The sequence below is a fragment of the Phodopus roborovskii genome, unplaced genomic scaffold, assembly GCF_943737965.1.
Source record: "Phodopus roborovskii unplaced genomic scaffold, PHOROB, whole genome shotgun sequence".
In the NCBI taxonomy this organism is placed as follows: Eukaryota; Metazoa; Chordata; class Mammalia; order Rodentia; family Cricetidae; genus Phodopus; species Phodopus roborovskii.
The window spans coordinates 2,827,741-2,849,678 of record NW_026126549.1 but is presented as its reverse complement, the minus strand read 5'-3'; positions in this window follow the sequence as shown (position 1 = coordinate 2,849,678).

Genomic DNA, 21,938 nt, shown 5'->3' with positions numbered 1-21,938 from the left:
TGTAATCTCTCTTCTGCTCACTTTTCATGGTATGTTTTTAATTTTTTCACATTAGAAGGCCTCATCCAGCCCAGCAGTTGGGAGTCAGAAAAGGTGGTTCTCCAGCATGGTCCACACAGCAAGTTCCAGGATACAGAGGGAGACCCTGTCTCAAAACAGGTTTAATCCATATCATTTTCATGTAGAAGATGTGTCTCTTTCAAGCAGTGTATTCTCAGTTTTTTTTTAATTTTGTGAAAACCTTTGCCTTTTAAAATGGAATGGTGAGTCTATTTATGTTAAAATGAAATTAACCACAAATGTATATATCTGCCATCTACATGTTTTCTGCTCAAACCCAGAAAATCTTGGTTTAGCTAATTCTCCTTTCTTACCTTTTTTTAATTAGTTAAAATATTATCATTCCATGTTATTTGCTATTATCTTCATAGTACAATATTTTTATTATTCTTTTAGTGACTTCCTTGGAGATAATGAGTCCACATCCTTAACCCTGTGCTGCTCTGGGTTAGGATCATCCAATACTTGCCTCCACTTTGTGTATGTATATGTGTGGCAGCATCACTTTATGTATTGCTCCATCATCTTCTCTGTCTTTCAATCCCTCTCATTGTGTCCTACAGCTTCTTCTCTGGATTCCACCTGAACATCTATTTATTGTCCTCCTCCATTTCACAAGTCCGTCTTCTCTCAAGTTATCTAACCATCCATTGACTTCTTTTTTGCAGTCATTTTATTTTCAACTCTAGAACTTGTGTTTGAGTCATTCTTACAGGTTCCATTATTCTGATTAAATTCTTCATGTTTTCACTTATTTGTGTGATGCACAATTATGCTAAAAGGTTTTTTTTTCTGGTTTATCTGAAGTTTTAGCTTACTAAGGTGTGCTGTATTTTAGCTGGGGGTCCTCCTTCCTGTGTGCATGCAAAATGGGTGACAGCTTCAAGGGGGTGTAGAACAAGAAATGTCTTCTCTAGATTTCTCCTTTTCCCCAGATCCTGACTCTTCAAGTTCTTTCAGCTTTTTACCCTGAATCTCTATATTTTAATTTTGCTATTCTGGAGAACCTATAATGAGCTCTAGGTCCCTTACCATGGCCATATACCCCAGCAAATACATCAAGGTGTCTAATTATTGAAATGAAAGGCTTAATTCTGTGCATATCTCCCTTCTCCAGGATCTTGACCCTCATGTTTTGGGTGCTTGTTCATACTCCTTGGCATTAAACATGTTGTCTGTTTAACATTTTAGACAGCTTTTAGAGCTAGTCCTTCCTAAGAAGTTTAGCTTATTAGAAACTACACTGTCATGGCCAAAAGAAAATACAGCTGAGAGAAATCTGCAATTACTGTTTTTTGTATTAATCTTAAAAATAAAGATATGACGTTTGATTTTTTTTTTAGATTTTGTTTTGCTTTGTTTTAATTTTCACAATGCAGACACTCAAAAAGCTTAAAGATGTGATATAGAAATAAATTGTTAGGCTGCATGGCTGTGTGGGAAGGCTGAGTTGTCAGACAACATGGTAGGGGAGGCAGCCTTCTGGTTTTCAGATCCTTCTCTTCTATGACAGTCTTGGTGCATTGGACATCCAAGGGTGTCTGGAATAGTGTGAGTCATGCTGTTTCCTGGCTGGGATGGAGATTTGCTTTCAAATTCTCTTTGAAGCATCAAAGCATATCCCTTTACTGCCTGAAAGTTTATGATTCCATAAAACACTCAAGAGATGTGTGCAAGACAGAGTGTATCTATCAATCTGTACACTATCCCTTCACAGCTAAAAGGTGTCGCTTAGACTCAGAGGCCCTTGGCCCTGACTCATCTTCCTTTTCTTGGCTATCTCAACACAGTGTTCCTGCTCTGCCTGTCAGTGTTTGAGTTTAGTTAAACACTACTGTGTCCCTTGTCATCTCTGATACCACCAAGGGTGTTAACTTCACCTTTCCAAGACTCAACTTTCTCATCCACACTCTGGGATGGCAGTGAAGACTAACCAAGGTCACTTCCATAAAGCAGTTAGCACTATATCAGGCATGGAATGCATTTGCTAATTGGCAGTTATAAGAGACCCATCACCCCTAGGTATAATAAAGATTATCAGATTATCTGTAAAAAGACCAACGCAATGCCTATCAGGAGCTTTTGCACTGTGTTCACATACTTGAAGCTTTCAAGCTATGTCTACAAAGAGAATTTTTGAACCGAACCAACCGGGTATGCATTTATTCATGCCACAGGTGCTTCTTCTTCCATGGGTCTTGAAATAATCCAAGCATAGATAAAGGTAGCATACTATAAAATTTGATATGAAAAATACATTTAAAAGAAAATAATAAAAGGAAGGAAATCAAAATGCATAGTGCAGGTCAGAGAAAGACTTGGAAAGAGTTCTTAACATCTGTCATGTGATATGTTTCATCTGTGCTTGAACACAGAATGGATACCAGACTGCACATTTCAATCTGTAAAGAAAAGAGGGCATTAAATCTTTGGTCTATTCCCCGGTCCATGTGAGACTGCATTTGGGAAAGAAAAAAAACTTCTAAAGAGGATGAATTATGAGCATCTTTAAAAGATGCTCAAACAATACCTTCTAACACCAGGAACCTAAAAGGACCCAGATAATTTCTTTGTCAGCCTCCAGGACCCCAGGGTACTGAAGGACTAGACTATGAGGTATTTCTCCATAGTTGTCATTTCCTGTTTTTGTGGCTCTCCTATATGTTTTAAGTACTTAGTTATTTTTAAAACTCCAGTGTTTCAAAGCAGAAAGCCTGGCTTTCCTGCATCCTTCACGGCTCATCTGACCCAAACTATACAGTCAGATAGACCCATGTCAGGCTTAAACTCAGAAACACCAAAGGTGGGGAGGCACAAACCATGGAGAACTGGGTCTGTCTTGGCAAGAGGTGAAGCTGAGGCTGCAAAGTGTAGTCACTGGGCCAGAGCAAGCCTTGATGCTACAGGGAGAAGCAGATACATCTGGTCCACAGCACATGGGAAAGAAGAAGTGACATGATGTACTGGAGCCTAAGAGCTGAGGAGCCAGCTTTCTGGCCAGGTTAACTCTTCACATGGTTATATATGTCTGTTTGTGCTACTGTTACAAAATATCTGAGGCAGTGCATTGTTTACACACTGTATTGCTCCAGTTCTGGAGGCCTAGAAATCTGAGATCAAGTTTGGTATCTAGTTTAGGCCTGTCTTCTTCATAAATGAGTATTGTCTTGTTAGCTTTTCATGGCATAGAGGACAGAAGAAAAATTGGGTGGTGAATGTTGTGCCTTCACATAGAAAAAACAAACAAACAAACAAACAAAAACTTTCTCAGTGCCTCATTTTATAAATTCTTGTGAATTCTCCTTTAAGAAGTTGGAGGCCCAATCTCCATTGCCAATGAGATAGAAGTTACAAAACAGGGCTTAAATGCATCTGGGGGTAGGAGAACTCTACTTTTCATGGTTTAGTCATTTCATTCGCATCGACTTCATTTCCAAATGTTCTCATATCAGCACATACACTCTGGAGGACACATTTCAATTACCGTACTTTGAGGGTTTTTGGAAGCTTGTCCCAAGTCTGGGTCCAGCCATTCCAAAAATTCTGAGAGACAGATGCTCAGTAAGCACTTTACTAGGGTTAGCTTCTGATGCTTGAGACTAAGACCGGCTGGTAGAAAGGATTTTTTCTCATTCACTTCACGCTAGCCTTTTACAAATAGTCCTGACTTGATGCAACTGCTCTGTGATGACCACTGGGAAATAGAATTATACAAAAGAGTTTTACTCTTTACTATTTTTGTTCTGTGTAATTTGAACTAAACTTAATTATTTTGTTTAAAAATCTTACAATGTGAAATGATTAAGTTATATTCAAGGGTAACTTTCTATTAGGTCATCTGGCTACCTGCTGGGAGATTGAATGCACATGCAGAGAATGGCCAGATCATATATAAAAACAAATACAACTTTGACTCACAGTCTGTGGCCAATTGATCAGGAGTCTGAGCAATATACCCATCAGTCATCACCCCCAAAATGAGCAGAACTTGATCATTATCTAAGAGCTTATGTCATCTGTGACTGTATTTCCAGCTGAGGACCGACATGAAGAGGCCAAATATAGTTCTATACTCAACTGCTTAGTACTCCTTACTAGTTAGCCTGGCTTTCTTGCAAGCTGTCCATGACAATGTTCCCCAGTCATAGCTTTGCTGAATCTTTCCCTGTTGTTCATTGTTATGGTTTTTCAAAGCACTACCTGCCTTTCGTCTTCGCAACACACTAATGATTGTGCTTGACTCTCTTGATATATAGGAAGCTCTAAACAAGCAGGTTTGATTTATCTTCATTTGGGTTTCTTTATCTATTCCCACTTAGTTCAGGCCTTGTGGGGGCCACAGTCCGATGCAGTAGATACTTTCCTGACCAGAACTGCATTGCCTGAATTCTTCAATACCTTCATTTTTTAATTTCTTTTACTCCTCCAAGTGAGCCCTAGTCCTAAATAAGGTACATTTTTGGCCCTGAAATTTTCAATAGAAAAGGCCAGACAAGGTAGATATTCAAAAAGATGCAGCTGATACTTTTGTGCATTCTTCTGCCAGGTCTAATTTCACAGTCCCTAAATCTGGATTCTGAAGAGTTATTATGCTTTAAGGTCATAAAAAGCAAGTATTATATAAAGCAGAAGAATAGAAAAAACATAGCTGTAACTAATCCTGTGGTTTTAATGCTGTGTTTAATGAGCTGTGTAGAGCATGTGGCATTGTCTCAGCTTTCAAGTTAGTTCTTTAAAAGGGTGTTTTCATGAGCTCTATTCTCAAAACAACATCAATGATTTTGATCTTTATGTATGCATCGGAAGCCAGGAGATGTCAAAGGAACATGGTCTGTCCTTTTCCTACAGTTGCATTTGAATATTTCTCTAGTTACTAAGATATTACAAGGAACTTAGCAATTCAAAATAATCCTGAGTCCCCTGTCCTTGCCCTGAATCCTCAGATGCAGAACACAAATAGATCACCTACCTCCTGAAACCAAGTGCACTTTTCAACCTCCTGGTGGTCTCAGTTTTCTCCATACTCTTTAAAATCTCATCACTAAGTAGCTATAAAATGTATCTCTTCACTTTTAACAAAAAAGCAACGAGGAATTATTAATTACAGCAGGATAATCTGAATAATGTCTCATAAATTCTCTATTCTGGACCACATTTTCCTTTACTACTTCAAAAAACTGCTCATTGAGAGAGTTTTGTTCATTATAATGCACATTTTTGACATTTCTGGCTTCCCAAGTCTACATATGTTTTATAACCAATGACATGTCATATGTTGTTTGTACTTGTTAAATCTCCCCATGACTCACAGTGGTATATAATATAATTGATACATCATCAACTCAGTACAATACAGCAATGTCCTGTAGAGTTGGTTAAGCATTATTTCCAGAGTGTTCTGTGCTATAACAGGTACTGTGATGATACTACAGACCAATGGAGTCAAGCACCTTGACTAAGGATTTCAGGTTTAGTGTGACCCACAAATCTCTAGGGTTCCATGGGGTTGGGGGATAGTGGTGGTGGTAAAATCTCCAGGACAGCCAATTTTATCTTTTTCTCTCTCCCCCACCCCTTTTCTTTTTAAAACAGATTGGCTGTTTCTTTAAACTTTTCCCAGTGAAGAGCCATTCTGCTGAACCAACCAAACGACTGTGGAGACTGACTGTATCCACAGAGGTTTAAAAAATGGGCCATTCTTGAGTTCTGTATGAAAGAAAGGAGAGTTTGGTTTGTGTGGCCTGTAATTCTAACTCTTCTCTGCTCCGGCAGGTAGCAGGCTTTGTATGCAACAGAAGGTATGTGGCAGGGCTAAAAGCAGACAGTAACCTCCCTGAGTCTTAAAGACAGATGCTGTGGTTTGCAGAAAAGTTCAAAGTTTTTCTCTACATGACTCTGCTAAAACAAATGGACAATCTATTAATGGGAATGCCGGCAGGGAGTGGAGGCATCTGGATTTGTTTACGTGCTCCTGTGCTGGGAGAGCCACACAGAATGGGAAGCTCAAAGAAGGGCTGTATAGTTGAGACTCCAATTCCTTTTTCACAGAGAAGAGAGGGTAGGAGTAACTACTATCTAGAGTGTTCTCTGTACAATGATGTGGGACAAAGTTCCTCTGGGCTGTGGATGAAGTGCGCTTCTATTTCATCCTCTATGGTAAATAAGACTTTAATCTTCCTTGACTGACACAATAATGGGGAGAGACATTGAAGGCAACTGTGGCCCTCCAACATGCAGATGGACTTTAGGCAGATGAGGACACGCAGGCAAAGGCTGCCCCTGCATTCTTGATGTTTCCCTGGTGCTCTTAGTATATTAGGGGATCGTTTACTGAATTTCACTTCTGTTCTGTCCCTCATGCCTTTTCCCCCTGAACACTGAAATGATGACTAGGTTAAAGCCCACTCACTCATTTGCTTCCTCCCTTGCAGCTTGAATCCACATGGAAAGAGAACTGGATTATAGGCATAAGACTTCTATTGCTTGTAGTGATCAGTGACCTATGTACCCCAGGGACCGTGCTCCAAGAGGGATTAAAAGACCAGCAACACCACACCCATGGCATATTGGCACTATGGATGAACAGATGTCTGGAGGAATTTCTGACACTTTGATAGGTACAAGACTCTAAGAGTTCTGTCGAATTATACAGAAGATAGGAGAGAAGAGAGATGGATAGATAGATAGATAGATAGATAGATAGATAGATAGAGGTAGGTAGGTAGGTAGGTAAATAGATGGATAGATAGGTAGACAGACAGTAGACAGAATATTTTTTTTCTGGTATAAAATTTATTGGTTTCCAATTTATAACCTAAAACATGTTATGTCTCCAAATGTCTGAATAGTTGGTATTCTGGAGATTCAGAAAGGAGACTTACCCAGCTCCTCTGAATGAGCTTGCTAATGTGGATAGTGTGAGCTCTAAACAGAAAAGAAGACCACCACATTCCCCACTTCAAGTGACTCCCTTGCCCAGTCAAGCCCTCAAGGTAGGCATTCTTGTTTAAGGGTGTTAAGTCATTCAGAAAGGAAGGCTGCAGTTGAGGACTCTTTCTCAATCACCCTCCAAACCGAAACAAATTAAAAAGAACCATCTGGTCACATATCAATGTTGTTTGCAGCTCCATACTTCATTTTTCAAATGAAATCCAACATGAAATCTGAATATTTAAATTGGACCAAACCGAATGGAATCTTTAGGGCTCATAGGATTTTCACTGGCTATAAATACACTATTATGAAGTCCCAAGCCATCTCCTTTTGAGCTAACAAGACATCATGAGTTGAATCTGAAAACTGTTTTGGGGAGGAGAACCAGGAGAGGATGGTGAGACGGTAAGAAGGGTTATGTGGCAGCCAAGACAGCACAATACTGGTTGCTGCTTTCAGGTACCAGATAGATAAGGCATTCAGTGGGGTCAGCAAATGTCGACAAAGGGTAAGACACACCTTTAAATCTGCCTGAGCAGATATTCAGGCATCGTACTGCGAGGTTCAAGGCAGACTCTTGTGCTTAGCCATGTAAATCAAGTAATTTAATCTTGAGCATTTGTTTCAAGTGTGTTCCAAGTATTAAGTCATATGATGGGTATAAAGCTCTTAGCCCAAGATATCCACATAACCAGCCCCCAGGAAGCACTTAGCGTCACATACAACATGATACTGTGTCACTTATATCTGTGTCATATGTCTAAGTCATATGACTTAGAAGCATTCTCTCTTCCTGCTTCTTCCCTCTTCTATTGCTCCCTTCTAGATTCTCCCCCTTTTCCTGCAACATGACTTGAATTGAGATTTTGCCAAAGTCCTTGAGAGCCTGTGTGCTTCCATGCTGTGCATGTAAAACAAAGGTTTCCACATCCTTTCTAAAATGTTACTCAGCTCTGGGCTGAAGAGGCGTGGCAAGCTGTTTCTCTCAGTTCTGTGAGAACTGGGAGGTAAATACTGGCCTTATGGGTACAGAGGATTACATTTTCTCTAGAATTTGTGTAAGATGGCTTTCCACTAAGAATATAAAACAGATGATTTTTATTTTAAGGGCATTTTTATATGCAGATTAGAGAACGAACACCCAAATAACTTATTTGCTAATTTGACATTCATGAGAAAATTACTTATGCTAAACAAGTCCTCATTTTTAGAGGAAAGAATCTTTTGAATTGTTGACTCAAAGGAAAGTCTACCATTGTCAAAAGGATATTTAAATCCATGCAGATGTCTCTCAAGAATCTCCAATCTAGATGAAGATAGAAGGCAACAAGTAACTCAGCCTGCAGTGTTGCAGCTCTGTGACCAGCACTGTGATTTCGTTCTTATTTCCTACATAGTCACTTTCCGTAGAAGCAGTCATTAATTAGCAAAACAAACTACTGAAACTTCAAAGCTCTCGAGGTATTTCAGTGCTTCACAGCAATACAAATATTGTGAGTCTTCATCCAAATGAGGCTCTGCTTCCTGTGGCCTTTGTTGCTAGGAAACTAGTTTCCAACGAACCAAAAGCCTCTTGGTTTTTGTTGTTGTGGATTTTTGAGTTTGAAATGACCCATGCCTATCTTGTATACTTCAGGGTTATCTATAATAATGTACTTTAGAATGAGCAATTGATAGTGTTGAGTCCTGAGATTTATGTTTTCTATGGAACCGTTGCTTCTAACCCGGAAAGCAACTCTGATCTGCTTTCCTTCAGTTTCCCTTGAAAAGCCCACTAGCCTGGTCTGTCTAAAGTTAAGTCTCCAAAGCTATAAAGACAAAAAGAGTTCATCTGTCATCATTTCCATCTCTTCCAAACCACATTATGTATAGGGCCACCTTAGGAGCCCTGACAGATGTTCCAAGAAACAGAATGTCAAAGCAACAATGCATTCCTAGGCAAATGCTTGCTTTCTGTTTGGCATTTTTTTGTTTTTTTAATTTATGGTTCAGCCTTGAAATTTCAATGCATGCAGGAAGCACTGAAGCTTTCTTAGTGTCACTGAAAGGGATAAAGTAGCCAGTACACATTTGCAAAACAGGTAACTGTTTGGGGAAGATGTTTTGCTCAATGGAAGTGGACACATGTGGCTTTTCTCACCTGTCTTGCTGTAGCCAGCTTGAAAACAGTTTGTAATACTATTTTGAATGAACATTCAGAGCCAAGGCTGCATGTTCAAGATGAAAATCACTTAGTAGCAGAAGTACTGTTTAAGGCAGGTTACTAATTAAGACATTGAATACAATTTGATCAAAAACAGATCAGCCCTCAGTTAGGAGTGAGATATGGTGTGAGGAGAACCTGGTAAAGAATAAATACTAGTGGGTTGGTTTTTGTAGATTCTCTGCTTCTTCTTTATCCCTGTATCAAACATGTGTGTATGTGCATATGGTGTGTGTGTGTGTGTGTGTGTGTGTGTGTGTGTGTGTGTGTGTGTGTGTGTGTGTAACAGAGAGAGAGAGAGAGGAAGAGAGAGAGAGAAAGAGAGAGAGAGAGAGGACAGACCGAGATAATGAGGGGAGGATTTCACTATATTTTAAGTTATTTTTCCTCCAGCCTTGAATCTCCTGTTGCCTTAAGTAAGATGGTATTGCATGTAGATGAGATTTACTCCAGTAGCTCTTCATAGGTGACGTTGATTGTGTCTAAATTATGTGTCACATTATGTACCACTGTGGTTAAACAATAATCAGTCAGTCAGTCAAGGGATAAAACAAACATTACCCTGATGTAGCCACAAAGGCTGATTTTGAAGCAAACCAATTTATGATGATTGCTTCAGAGCTGTTTCAATCAACTGCTCCAGTTAGATTCCCCTCAGCTCAAGTAGCTGGAAAGGGGACAAGGATAGGTCATCTTCAGCTGTGACCATGAGAAATGCTGGCAGATGAACAGGACGGAGTGCCTGAGTCTGGAGGAGGAGAAGGGCTGTGCATAAGCACCAAATGGCTGGGTCTAGAGGAGGAGTGGGCTGTATACATGCTCTGCTCTCTCTTCTACTGGAGACCACAATGAATCTTGTTTCTAGAATGTAAAAATCTCTCGTCACCAATCTGTCAGCTCCTTCAATTCAGGTAAACTAGTTCAATATTCCAACATGGTATAAGCAATAGTCCTGATGATATTTTTCTTTTAGTCCATTCCCTGAAAACTGAACAGAACCCCTTTTTGAACCCCAAACATCAGTAACTCAATGCACCTTCTTCCTTGGCAATAGAAGCCTCTGTCTATCCTCTGGACATGTGTACTCTTTGAAGGAGTTCTGTCACCACTGTGTTGAAGGAAAACAATTCCCTTAAAGAATTGTTAAGGACATCCAATACCACATTCTGGGGCATTTCTTCTGGAGTACTGTGTCACTTCATGAAATAAAGACAGAGTTGTTTTTCTCTTTCAGAAGTTACATCTATACCTTATAGTAAAAAGTCTATAACAGATCAGCAAACAGTATTAAGGACTGGCTTCTGGGCCTGGCTGGCAGACCATGGATAATTACTTTATGTCTTTAAGCCTTGGGCTATTGATCTATACAAATATCAGTTATCACAGCACCTACCTGCTAAAGCTATTGAGAATATTCCATCAGACAATGTTCTTTGTAGAAAACTTGACACAGAAAAAGATGCAGGATAAAGGGTTGCTATTATTGTAGCCACCACTATCCTTCACAGTAGCATGAACACTTTCCATGCACCAAGCACTGTTGGATACTGAAATGGGAAGATGAATGAATCATACATACAACTGTCAAGAAACTCCAAGTTTGGTGAAGAGAAAAGACAACAGAAGATTGGGGTGCAGGGCAAAATTATGTAAGAGATCAAAGGACACATCCCTGTGATTGTGTTGACAGAGGTTGGACTCGAGTCTCAAGAGGATTCAGGCAGTGAGCGAGCCAGAGCTAAGAGATCTTTGCCGTTTGGACACGAGAGTCAGTCAGGGGCTAAGCTCTTCTCACTGGAGTGAGAGAACAGTCTGGAATGAGTGAGAGTTTAACAGCAGAAGAAACAGCCTTGATGCATTTCTTTTCACAGTGGCTATTTCCGACTTTCAAAGCTGTCAAATTTATTGAAAGCTTATAGCCACATGGCATGATCCATATTTGCTTGTTTGCTTCTTTGGTCTTGAGTAGTGACGATACAACCAAGGAGCTGGCAGGCTTTCTCTAAAATCGTGTTACCCAAGATGATGAAGGTCCAGGCAAGTATCGGAAATTTTACCTGAAGCATTCCCTACCTTCAGTGTTTAGAATATTTTAGTGACACTTTCCTGGCTTCCCTATTCAGGACTATTTAAAACTCATTTTTAGTGAATTCATTTTACTTGGAGCTCACATACTGCTTTTTGTTGTTGTTGTTTGTTTATTTTAAGAAAAACCATTGTAGAGATTTCTTTGGAACACATTTAACAAAATGCTGTACTTGAGATGAGATGGTCTGAGAGGATTTCCTGCCTTCTGCAGAGCACAGGTTTCTGAGGGAGCCAAGTGTAGGCTTGACCCTCCTTGACTTCCCACTGTCTGTGCCCTCCAATAATTTAGAGCCTAATATCATCTTCAAATTGGGGATATCTCTCTTCCACCTTTCAAAGGGACTTTATATTTTAAGGTAGTTTTATTAGTTTATAGTAGAACCGAATCAAGGCTTTAGAGGTATCCTATGTACACACTAACTAGTTACATACACCTAGATACATGCACAGACCACCCAGCCACCTGCCCCCTGCATTTTCAGAGGATAATTCTGCAGGACCCAGGATTCCAAGTTTTTCTCCATATTTGAACACTTCATTTCACTTCACTCTTTGCTTGCATGGTGTCTATTGAGAAGTTTCCCATGAATTGATTCCCCTGCCTGTGAAGTCTCCCACCGCCTACCAGCTTCTTACCAAACGTTGTAATTTTAAAAAAAGCAGTGCGTGAGAGAAAGACTTCATGGGATAGAGCTCACGTGAAGAGGCTTTTTATTAAGGGAAAGGGAATGTGAAAAGAGGGGATGGGTGGAGGATACTGGCTTCTGGAAACAGGAGCAGCAAAAGAGAAAGGAAAGGCAGACAGACAGGAAGAAAGGAAGAATGAACGCACAAAAGGAAGAAAGAAAGAAAAGAAGGAAAAAAGGAAAAAAAAAAAAAAGATGGGAGGTTGGCAGGGCCCTTTTAAAAGGGAACCTAGTGCATGTGTACAGGTGCTGCTCTTAGTGGCTGCAGCTGAGAGCATTTCTGGTTAGAAACCCAAAGGCAGGCCAGTACAATGCCTGAGTACTAACACCAAGCTTTCTCTTTGCAGAGACTTTCCAGAAGCTTGGCTATGCTATGCCTAAGTAGCTTTTGCTTATTTGTTTATTTGGTTGGTTGGCTTGTTTGGACTCAGTAGTTTTGCTTGCTTACTGGATGGACTAGTCTTAGTAGACAGAGGTCTTCAAATGTGTGCCTTCTGAGGAACAGACGTTTGGCAACTGCACCACATGTCCTATACCCTTTCCTGAGTGTATCATTGGCAGTCTTGTAGCGCTGGCTTCTGTTGACAAGGGTTCCTTTCTCCCCTCATCCCATAAATGAGAAAGAAAAAGTTTGCGGGGCTGAAGTAGGAGGGATGTGTCCTCTAGATGAAAAGATGCTGCCAAGGTCCTGTGCCTGGAGAAAGGCCTGAGTTATGAAGAAGGGTCTCTTATTCTCCTTCCTTCCCTCCATCCCTCTCTTTTCCCCTCTCTACCCGCCCCCCGCTTGCTTTTTCTTGTTCTCTCACTCTCTCCTAAGAGTAGTCATCTCTTGCTAAAGTCGGGAGAAAAATCATTGAGAATTTGATGGGGCTTCTGTAGGTGGAGCTCTGGAGAAGTGAAGTGGTGATCAGAAACTACAGGCCTTTGGACGTCTCTCATTCTCATACTACTTATAGCTGGCCTTTTTTTTTTTTTTCCTTCCTTTTTAAAAATAGTTACTTTTTTAATATAATATATCTTGATTACAGTCCCTCCCTACTCTGTAAACCATCATTAATTCATCAAAGTTACCATTAAGAGATCTGCAAGACTTGAAATGGCCAGAGAATCTGGCCCTGGCTATGGCTCTTGGGATGAACTTGTTGCTCTTTATTTCAAAGTTCCTGTTCTTCAACTGATGAGCTCTCTGATGAGTATAGAAAATGTTATTGATTTGTATAATGCTTTTCATCATAAAGACAAGAATAAAGACTTACAACATCATTATTTCCTGGATCTGAACCCAGAAATCCACACTGAGAGTCAGAATAGTTTGTGTTTCCCGATATGTTGGGGGTAGGTTCATGGAGATACATGTCAAGTGCTCTGTGTCTGACAGCACACTTAGTACACTTTAGCTGATGACATCATTCCAAAGGAGACTCACAATTTTATTTACACTAATGCGTAATGAAAAACATTTCTTTTACTGAGGTAAATTTCTTTTTAAAAATAATCTAAAAAACAAGGGACCACATTTTAAATAGGTTGCATGGATGTGGCCAAATAGAAAAAAACTCAAAAAACACAGCTGCACACCCATACAAATCCTTAATTATAATTATGCCTTCAGTTCCCAAAAACCTAGTGTGGTCATGCTTCGATTGTCAAAGCACACTAGCCATTGGCAAAAAAAAATTATCTCCATTTGTACAATTCATGGATTATTATAAATGCACCTTTTATTTGCCAAGTGCTGTGTGATGTAAAACTGATTTTGTCACTGCTTTTCCTGGGATTGCTCATGGTGTGACAGAGCGGTCAGGCGGTGCAAGGAAAGCATGGGAAAGGTACCTGGGGCTGCATGTGGCCTGACAAAGAGATGCCTCTGGACTTGGTTGAGCTGCATTCCACTCCTACCTCTGCCTTCTACATGTGTGTGCTTAATTAACTCTGTGGCTTTTGAGTTTGCTTTTCAGTTCTCACTGGGTTCTCTGTGGAACGCCGTCTGATTTCTGGGAGAGTCAGGGCACCTGAGCATAAGGACTGCATTTTAAAAACCGATTTCCTGTATGGGAACATGTTTATATTGTGAGCCTAGCCTTTAATGGCTGAACCATCTCTCCAGCCCCATTTTTATTTTTTTTTAAGTTGGGTTTTAAATAACACACCATGCAACAGGCTTCATTTTGAAAATTCCTAGAAACTTTGTTTTGTTTTATTGCCCTTGCTTCCCTCTCCCCCTTTTCATTGTCCCTTCCCACCTGCACCCGCCCACCGCCAATATCTCTCCCCACTTTCATGTCGCATAAATCCTGTTATCCTCATCACCCCTCCCTTAAAGCCTGTGCCCTGTCCCCAGGGTCTCCTCTCTAGTTTCCTGATGTCTGTCCACACTCACTCATATACTGTTTGTCCTTCCATCTGGGACTCCTATCAGTACTCATCCCCAATGATCCTTTCACACACTCGAGTTTGAGTGACCATCAGTTGTGTGAGTGCCATGTTTTGGATATGGTGCTACCATGTCTTTAACTTTGTCTGCATTGTAGGTCTGGTCTAACTCGGTCTTGTATCAGGGATAGGAACCAGAAGAGGTGGAGAGTTGAGGCAAGTCACTATGGACCTTGCATAGGATCATAAGTTGGTGGAAGAGAGTCTTTGTCAAAAGAGCAAACATGGCTGTTCTCCACTGCTGGTCCTATGCTTGCTGATTTGATTTCCCATTCTCCAAAGTGTTCTTACCACTGTCATGCCATCAGACATAAGGCTTCTTCCCAGAGCCAAACAGAAACCATGCCTTTGAACTTCCAGAATATTGAACCTCACAATCTTTTGTTTTATAAAGTTAATAACTTTGTAATGGAAAACTGACTAATACATTAAGAAATGTTTATGTATTTGAATATTTCTAGTATCTTGGCCTTTGCTTCTATTTCTCTTTACTGGATCTCTCCAATTCCTCTGTCTTCTCTTTTATTTTATCTCTAGTCCCACTTTTTTGACTCTATTTTTTCACTATTATGTATTATGTTTCATGGTCCTGGAGATGGAACCCAGAATTTTATACAAGCTGGGAAGCAATCTACTATTGAGCTCTGCCAATACAATCATTAATTTTTATCCAAAAATTATTCCATAGAGTCTACAATGAGTCAAATATGCAAATACCCTCCATCCTCCCTCTACAGGTCAGACATTTTCCTGGCAATCTCTAACATTGCCCTTTCCTCTACTTTCCCTAAACACTGAGGATGTGGCACTGCGATTTCTATTTACTTATCTTCCTGCAGTAAACTAGCTGTCTCATTTCCTAGAATTCCTATTTTGAAGCCCAAGTACCAGAGTTCCACAGCATTACTCTGGGATGTAGACTATGGCTTTAGGTGCTGGGAGTCAATACCTCATGTATAAAATTAGGGGATGCTCTAGTTTAATTTCTGTTGCTATGACAAATATCCTGACAAAAAGCAGCACAGAGGATGGGATTATTGGCTCACAATTCTAGACTTCATCACATATTGTGGGAAAATCAAGGAAAAGGCTCAAAGAACTCTTCTACAGTGAAGAGCAGAGAGACAAGATAAATGTACTCACACTGCTTACTTTATTTTTTTAAATTGGAATAGAATTATATCAATTCCTCTCTCCCTTCCCTCCCTCCAGCCCCCTAGCTATGCTCTCTTGAAACTCTCCCATGTCTCTCCATTGCCAAGTTGACAGTTTCCTTTTTTTTTGATTTTCGTTGTTAAATATGCATATATGATATATGTATATGCACATACATATATAAATACAACCTGCTGAGTCCATTTTGTTGCTGTGTACATATGGTTTCAAGGTCAAGGACTTGGTCACTATGCATTGAACAACCAATAAGGGACTGATCCCTGGAGAGGTTTATTCTCCTCCCAACAGTCATCAGTTGCCTATAGTTTTTTGTCTAGTGGTAAGCCCCCAAAACCTCCCCCTTTCATTTTAACATGCCCATTGGTTTTGCTGTTGTTCAGTCTTATTTATGCAGTCTTTCCTAAGACTCTGTCTCGAGCAGCAGACTTCCTGGTGTTCTGGCTCTTATATTTTTGCTGTCCCCTCTTCTGCACTGTTCCCTGAATCATATATGCAGGAGCTGTGATATCAATGTATCCATATGGCCATCTGGAAAGGGCTCTCCATGACCTGCTGATGTCTGCATTGTGCCCAGGTGTGGTTTCCTGTGATGGTCTCTGTGTGCTAGGAAGAGAAAATGGGGACTGGCCGCTACACTCAATTTTGGGTATAAGGAAATAGAAACAACATATTTTACATTTACTCTTTGCTTAAAGTAGTCACATCAATTCTTCTAAAATTGAGAACAAATGAAGATAATCAACAATATTTGGGATTGTATAATCTGATCTACATTTATTCCAACTTAGATAAGAGCCTTCTAAAAAATCCTCATTTTTCCCCATGAGTAGCAGAGTGGGAGTCCCCAGCCTAATGAATTGGGATCTCTAAAGTGTCACCAAATTCCTACAGGTAAAGTCACAGCGCTTGCATTCCTAAGAGCCCACCACCACCACCAAGTCCTTTTGCAGCCTTACAAGCTCAGTCATCCAATAAATAACACAAGAAAACAATTAATCTTATAAATTGTGTAAGCACCTACACAAGATCAAGCCAGTTCAAAATTCCAGCATAGTGAGGACAGGGCTGCTGAGGCCTCATCCCTAGGTGAGAAAAAATTGGCTGCTGAAAGCTGCTGAAGGAGCCTACTAGATGGTTGTCCATGCCCCTATGATGACTCTTTGCTCATGTGCATATAGGCAGCCTTAATTAGATTCCATGTGTTAACTCTATGTGTGCATTATATTAATTGTAATTATATCACATTATAATTATAGTATTATTACTATATTATTTGTATAGATATATTTTAGTTAATATATTAATTAAATACATTTTAATATAACTATATATAATATGATATACTATCATTATATATATATATAAATTAAATATATATGGAGGACATAAAATTGGGAGGGAGATGAGATAGAAATCTTGGAGGAATTGTTCAAAGGAACGAGGGGTGATATGATCAAGATGCATTGTATACAATCATGAAATTTTCAAAGCATGAACATTAAAATTAGATAACTAAGATGACCAAAACAATATATGGTGAGACTAATATTGCTAAAAGATAAAATTCAGTTGGACACATATGTACACACACAAAGGAAGAATAAAAGATGAAGATAAATACACCTATATTAGATTGGCATTTTTCTACCAGCAGGTTGTGTCTATACACTTACATTTACTCTGTATGCCTTCTTTACTTACCTTTATCTAATTTTTGTAGGGATTCTACATTCTATAACAAGGAGTGGATGGTTACAGTTGCCTAAACAGAGTTTTAAAACTTCTTTGTATAAAGTTAATTCATTTCATCAAAATTTTGACAAATATTTATATTATCTTGTTGAGAGTCTTCTTAACAGATGTAGAGAAATGTGAATACCTTAAACAGGAAGTAAGACAAAACAGTCACAAAACACTCAAGATCAGTATTGTAAGTTATATATGTATATTCGACACTTTAATAGATGACTATCAAAGTAGCTACACAGATAATACAATAGAAGAAAATAGAAGTGGTACTCCATTTTCAGAAGGAATCATCAAAGTTTACCCTTTAAAATTTAGCTATTTCCTTGAACATTAAGTAGCTATATGCCAGTCTTTGTACTATCAACAATGGTCAATTCTCAAAGAACTGCCTTGAAGTATATCCTCTATTAGCTCCAGTTTATAGATAAGGAAATTATGATCTCATAAGATCCCATAGCTAAGAAGCAATGAACTCAAGACTTGAATTCCTGTATCTTGTTTTCCTGAGCCAATATGAACAGTGTGATATCCACAAATATTTTGATAAGAATAACATACTTTAATTCTGAAGAGACCAATAATTAACATAGGTAAATGGAAGTGGTAAATGGACAATAATTTCTGAAAAGGATAGGTTTGACTTCTTTTACTCAGTTTACTTTTAAAAGCCAAAGGTTCTACTCCATAGATGAGGTGTACATGTAGATAGAGACAGCGTCCTTAGTTAGTGACATTCGGAGGCTTTGCGATCCTGCCATCTTTGTTCTCCTCCCCCAACTTAGCTTGCAGTGCTCTTAAAGTATTTGCAAGTAAACCATAGCTATTCTTAAAATTCTAGTTGCAATTCTGTTTTCAAATTGGAAAGGGCCAGACATGAAGTGCTAGTTTATAAAATCTGAAGCAAACCTTCATATGCTACGGGAAGTCACTGCCACCATCAGTGATATTGCTGACCTCCACACTTCAGTCCAAAATGAGAGACTTTTGGTAATCATTGACATTTCACATTTCAAGGCAGCAGGTTTGCTGAACATGTTTAAAGACATTGGAACTTTCATGGGGTTGGGATGTGATGTAAGGGCAAAGTGCTTGTTTCACATGCATAAAGAGCTGAGTGTGCTCCTGAGAGCCTCAGAGAGGGTAGGGTAGAAGTGTGACCAGAATATATTTTATACATGTGTTATGTGACAGACCTTTTCCTGGGGTGATGCTATTCACATATCCACTCACCCACAATAGGGAGCCTATGGCAGACCAAAGTTAACTTGGTGAACTATTGAGTTATATTGGGGTCACCTATAGGAATATGAGTGAGGGGTTATGTAAAAGAACAGGAAAGACTCATAGATGGCTGAATCACCCCACCCCAGCAAGGGTGAGAGTTCACTAAAACTTGGAAACCTGGGGCACACTGCACAGCCTTCATGATGCTCGACAGGTTGGAGGATGTCCCTCCCAAGTGATTCAGGTGATTTAAGTCTTCCCCCAAGAGCTTGACTGGTTTCTGCTTCTTCCAGACAATTGGTCTAGTCTCAGAGACTTCTTCCTAGCTTGGCTTGTCTGAAGGTGACTATAAGCTTTTATTGCTTACTCCAGCAGGTAAAGGCATAATGGATCTGGTTAGTATCAAGGACTTCCTGAAGCTATTTCAAATTGTTTACCTTCCTATTCAAGGACCTTCCCCACAGGATGGAATGTTTCAATGTCAGAGGAAACTGTTACACAACAACATGCATAAAATTGTCAAAGAATACATTTAAAATAGATAAGCAAATGGACTTTAGAATGACAATAGATACAAAGAGACTTCCATCATTTAGAATAACACTCCAATGCCAAATCTTTTTCCCTATTGAATGAAATGGGAAAAACTAGATTCTTGTCTACAGAAACATCAAACCTAAGTTTCTGGGTTTATAACCCACCTGGTAAGTAGTTGCAACCCCTCCAAACTCCCATGACTAGACTTGCAGCAGTATTATTTCCACAGAAAAAGCACAGTAGGTCAATGTTCCAGATGTTTCCAGTGATGTGGACTTCTGGTTCGATGGCAAGCCCTAGCCAGATGGTTACTGAATGTTTAATCTTTTGCCTGGATATGGTCGGCCATCTGTACACTCAGGCTTAGAACCTAACAGGTCATCCGTCAATACCATGTTGTCTGTTAATTAAAGATTTACTTGAGTACATTTTGTCCACTGGGTGCCTGCTGTTTCAGTAATCATCCAGCCAGACACATTTACCTGAATATTCATGGTCACTTAGAAGGCACTTGGCATTCATACACTGACTAATCATTTAATTCCTCCTACCTATCTGCCAGCAGCAGACCTTGCTGGCTGTTCACTAGGTTTTTTTTTTCCTCTCTTTTTAATTATAAATATTTCTGGAAAGAATGCTACAGAATGTCCAGTGATTGCCTGAAGATATATACATATATATATATATATGTGTGTGTGTGTATGTGTGTGTGTGTTGTTTGCCTGAAATTCCTATTTGCTGGTAGGTAACTCTCTTGTTTTGATCATAGGTGGCTCATTAGCCTCCTACTTTCCAATCTTGGCCATCTGCCTCCCATTGAGGCTCATAAGGAGCTTGTCAAATACCCCTTAAAAATAAGTCAGAAATATTTGTGTGTGTGTGTGTGTGTGTGTGTGTGTGTGTGTGTGTGTGTTCAGAAATATTTGTGTGTGTATGTGTGTGTGTGTGTATGTGTGTGCACGTGTTATGTGTTTGTGTGTATATGTGGTGTGTGTATGTGTCTGTGTGGTGCGGTATGTGTGATTGGTGTGGTATGTATGTTGTAACTACTGAACTTACTGAAAGGTTATCTCAAATCTTTTCATCACTCCATGAAAGTTTTTAGTTTTCAAATGTATATCATGAACCAAAAACATATTAGTTTCTCCTTGATATAGTTTCTCTCAAACTGTAATTTGTGGATAGGCCTTACTTCCACTTCTGAATTTTAATATTCTCAAGGGCAGATTCAAGATTCATTCATGTTGTGTCTGCCTTCTCCACCAAATGCCATTTGAACATCAGTGGCAGTCAAATATTTTTGGAACAAATTAATTTGAATCCTCTTAAGCAGAATCTTAATGATAGAACTGAAGTATTTTAAAAAAACTTGACTGAATATGGGTTTTTTCTTGTCATTAGAGCGCTGTGATGTTGGGGGATGGCTTGATTGTTCTCTAAGGATCAGAGTCCTCCACTCGGAATGGGAGACACTGCAATGAACTTTCAGTCTTTGCTTCATAGTGTGCTGAGATTCATATTTGTAGAAAAGTAGACTTGAGAAATGGCGGATTTATTTTGTTAGTGGGAATAAGGAGTGTTAGGAACAGGAATAAGAATGAGAATTCTTGCTGGATTCCCAGCTATCAGTCTGGGGGCCCATTAGCTCCTCCTTGTTCAGGTCAGCTGTCTCTATGTGTTTCTGCAACCTGGTCTTGTCCTCTCTCTCTGCATCTGGATTCTAGTTCGACTAAGTGTTTAGGTATGGGTGTTTGCTTCTCTTTCCAACAGGTACTAGATGAAGGCTCCATGATGGTGGGACTGACTCAGACCCCCCTGAACATGGTCTCAGCTAGAAGGACTGAGCAGTCTAAGGGACCTCAGACAGTGAAACCAGGAAGTATTCATAGTGCACAAAAGGACCTTGAGGACACATCCCCCATGGAGGGATACTGCCTTAACCTAGTGACAGGAGAGAAGTCCTAGTCCCTACTTTAATGACTTGACAGATCTACGTGACCCCACCTGGATGGCATTGCCCTACATGTGGAGTGGGGTGGGGGGATAGGAGGGGAGGGTGGGAGGGGTGCATGAGAGGGGGGATGCAGGGAGGGAGAGGAAACTGGGATCGACATGTAAAACAAACAAAAAATTAATTAATTAAAAATGAACGAGAATTCTTTTTTTAGAGAAAGGGAAAAGAAAGTTGACTTGGGATTCAAGGAAGAAGAGAGAAATGTGTTACCCTATAAGAAGTTTGGGATCACTTTCTATTCTTATAAGAGCCAATGGGAAGAGCTGAACTAGAAAGGTAGAGACTATAAACCTATGACTCAAGCTTACTTTATTCATCTCTACTGGCATTTGGATCAATGAGTTAGAATTTTTAAATTTGACCTTTTATACTTGAATTTAAGAATTCCAAATCCTTTATACACCCACACAACTCACAGCACAAAGCATTTATACTGGTAAATTCATAAGAATATCTCAATATATCCATTCCTAAAAATGTGCTCATACAAATGCATGCATATATATTTATGGAGTTTTAACAAATACCTATAGATAACTGTATATAGGAACTTCAATGGAAATGTTATAAATGTGATTCAGTAATATTGAGTCTCCCTGTAATTGCGATAGTTCATTCAAAGGCTATGGAGACTTATGAGTCAAATAATTCTGATCCTTTGGGTTTGGGACCAAACCAGGATTTAACATTGGCTTTCACAGACAGAAGACTCTACCATCTTACACAAAGGGTGACCTCAGGTTAGTTGGGTACAAGCAATGGTAGTGGCTCTGTCCTATCAATATCCCCCTTTCACTGAACATGTCTTGACCTCTTTCTGGAAGTAAGACTACAG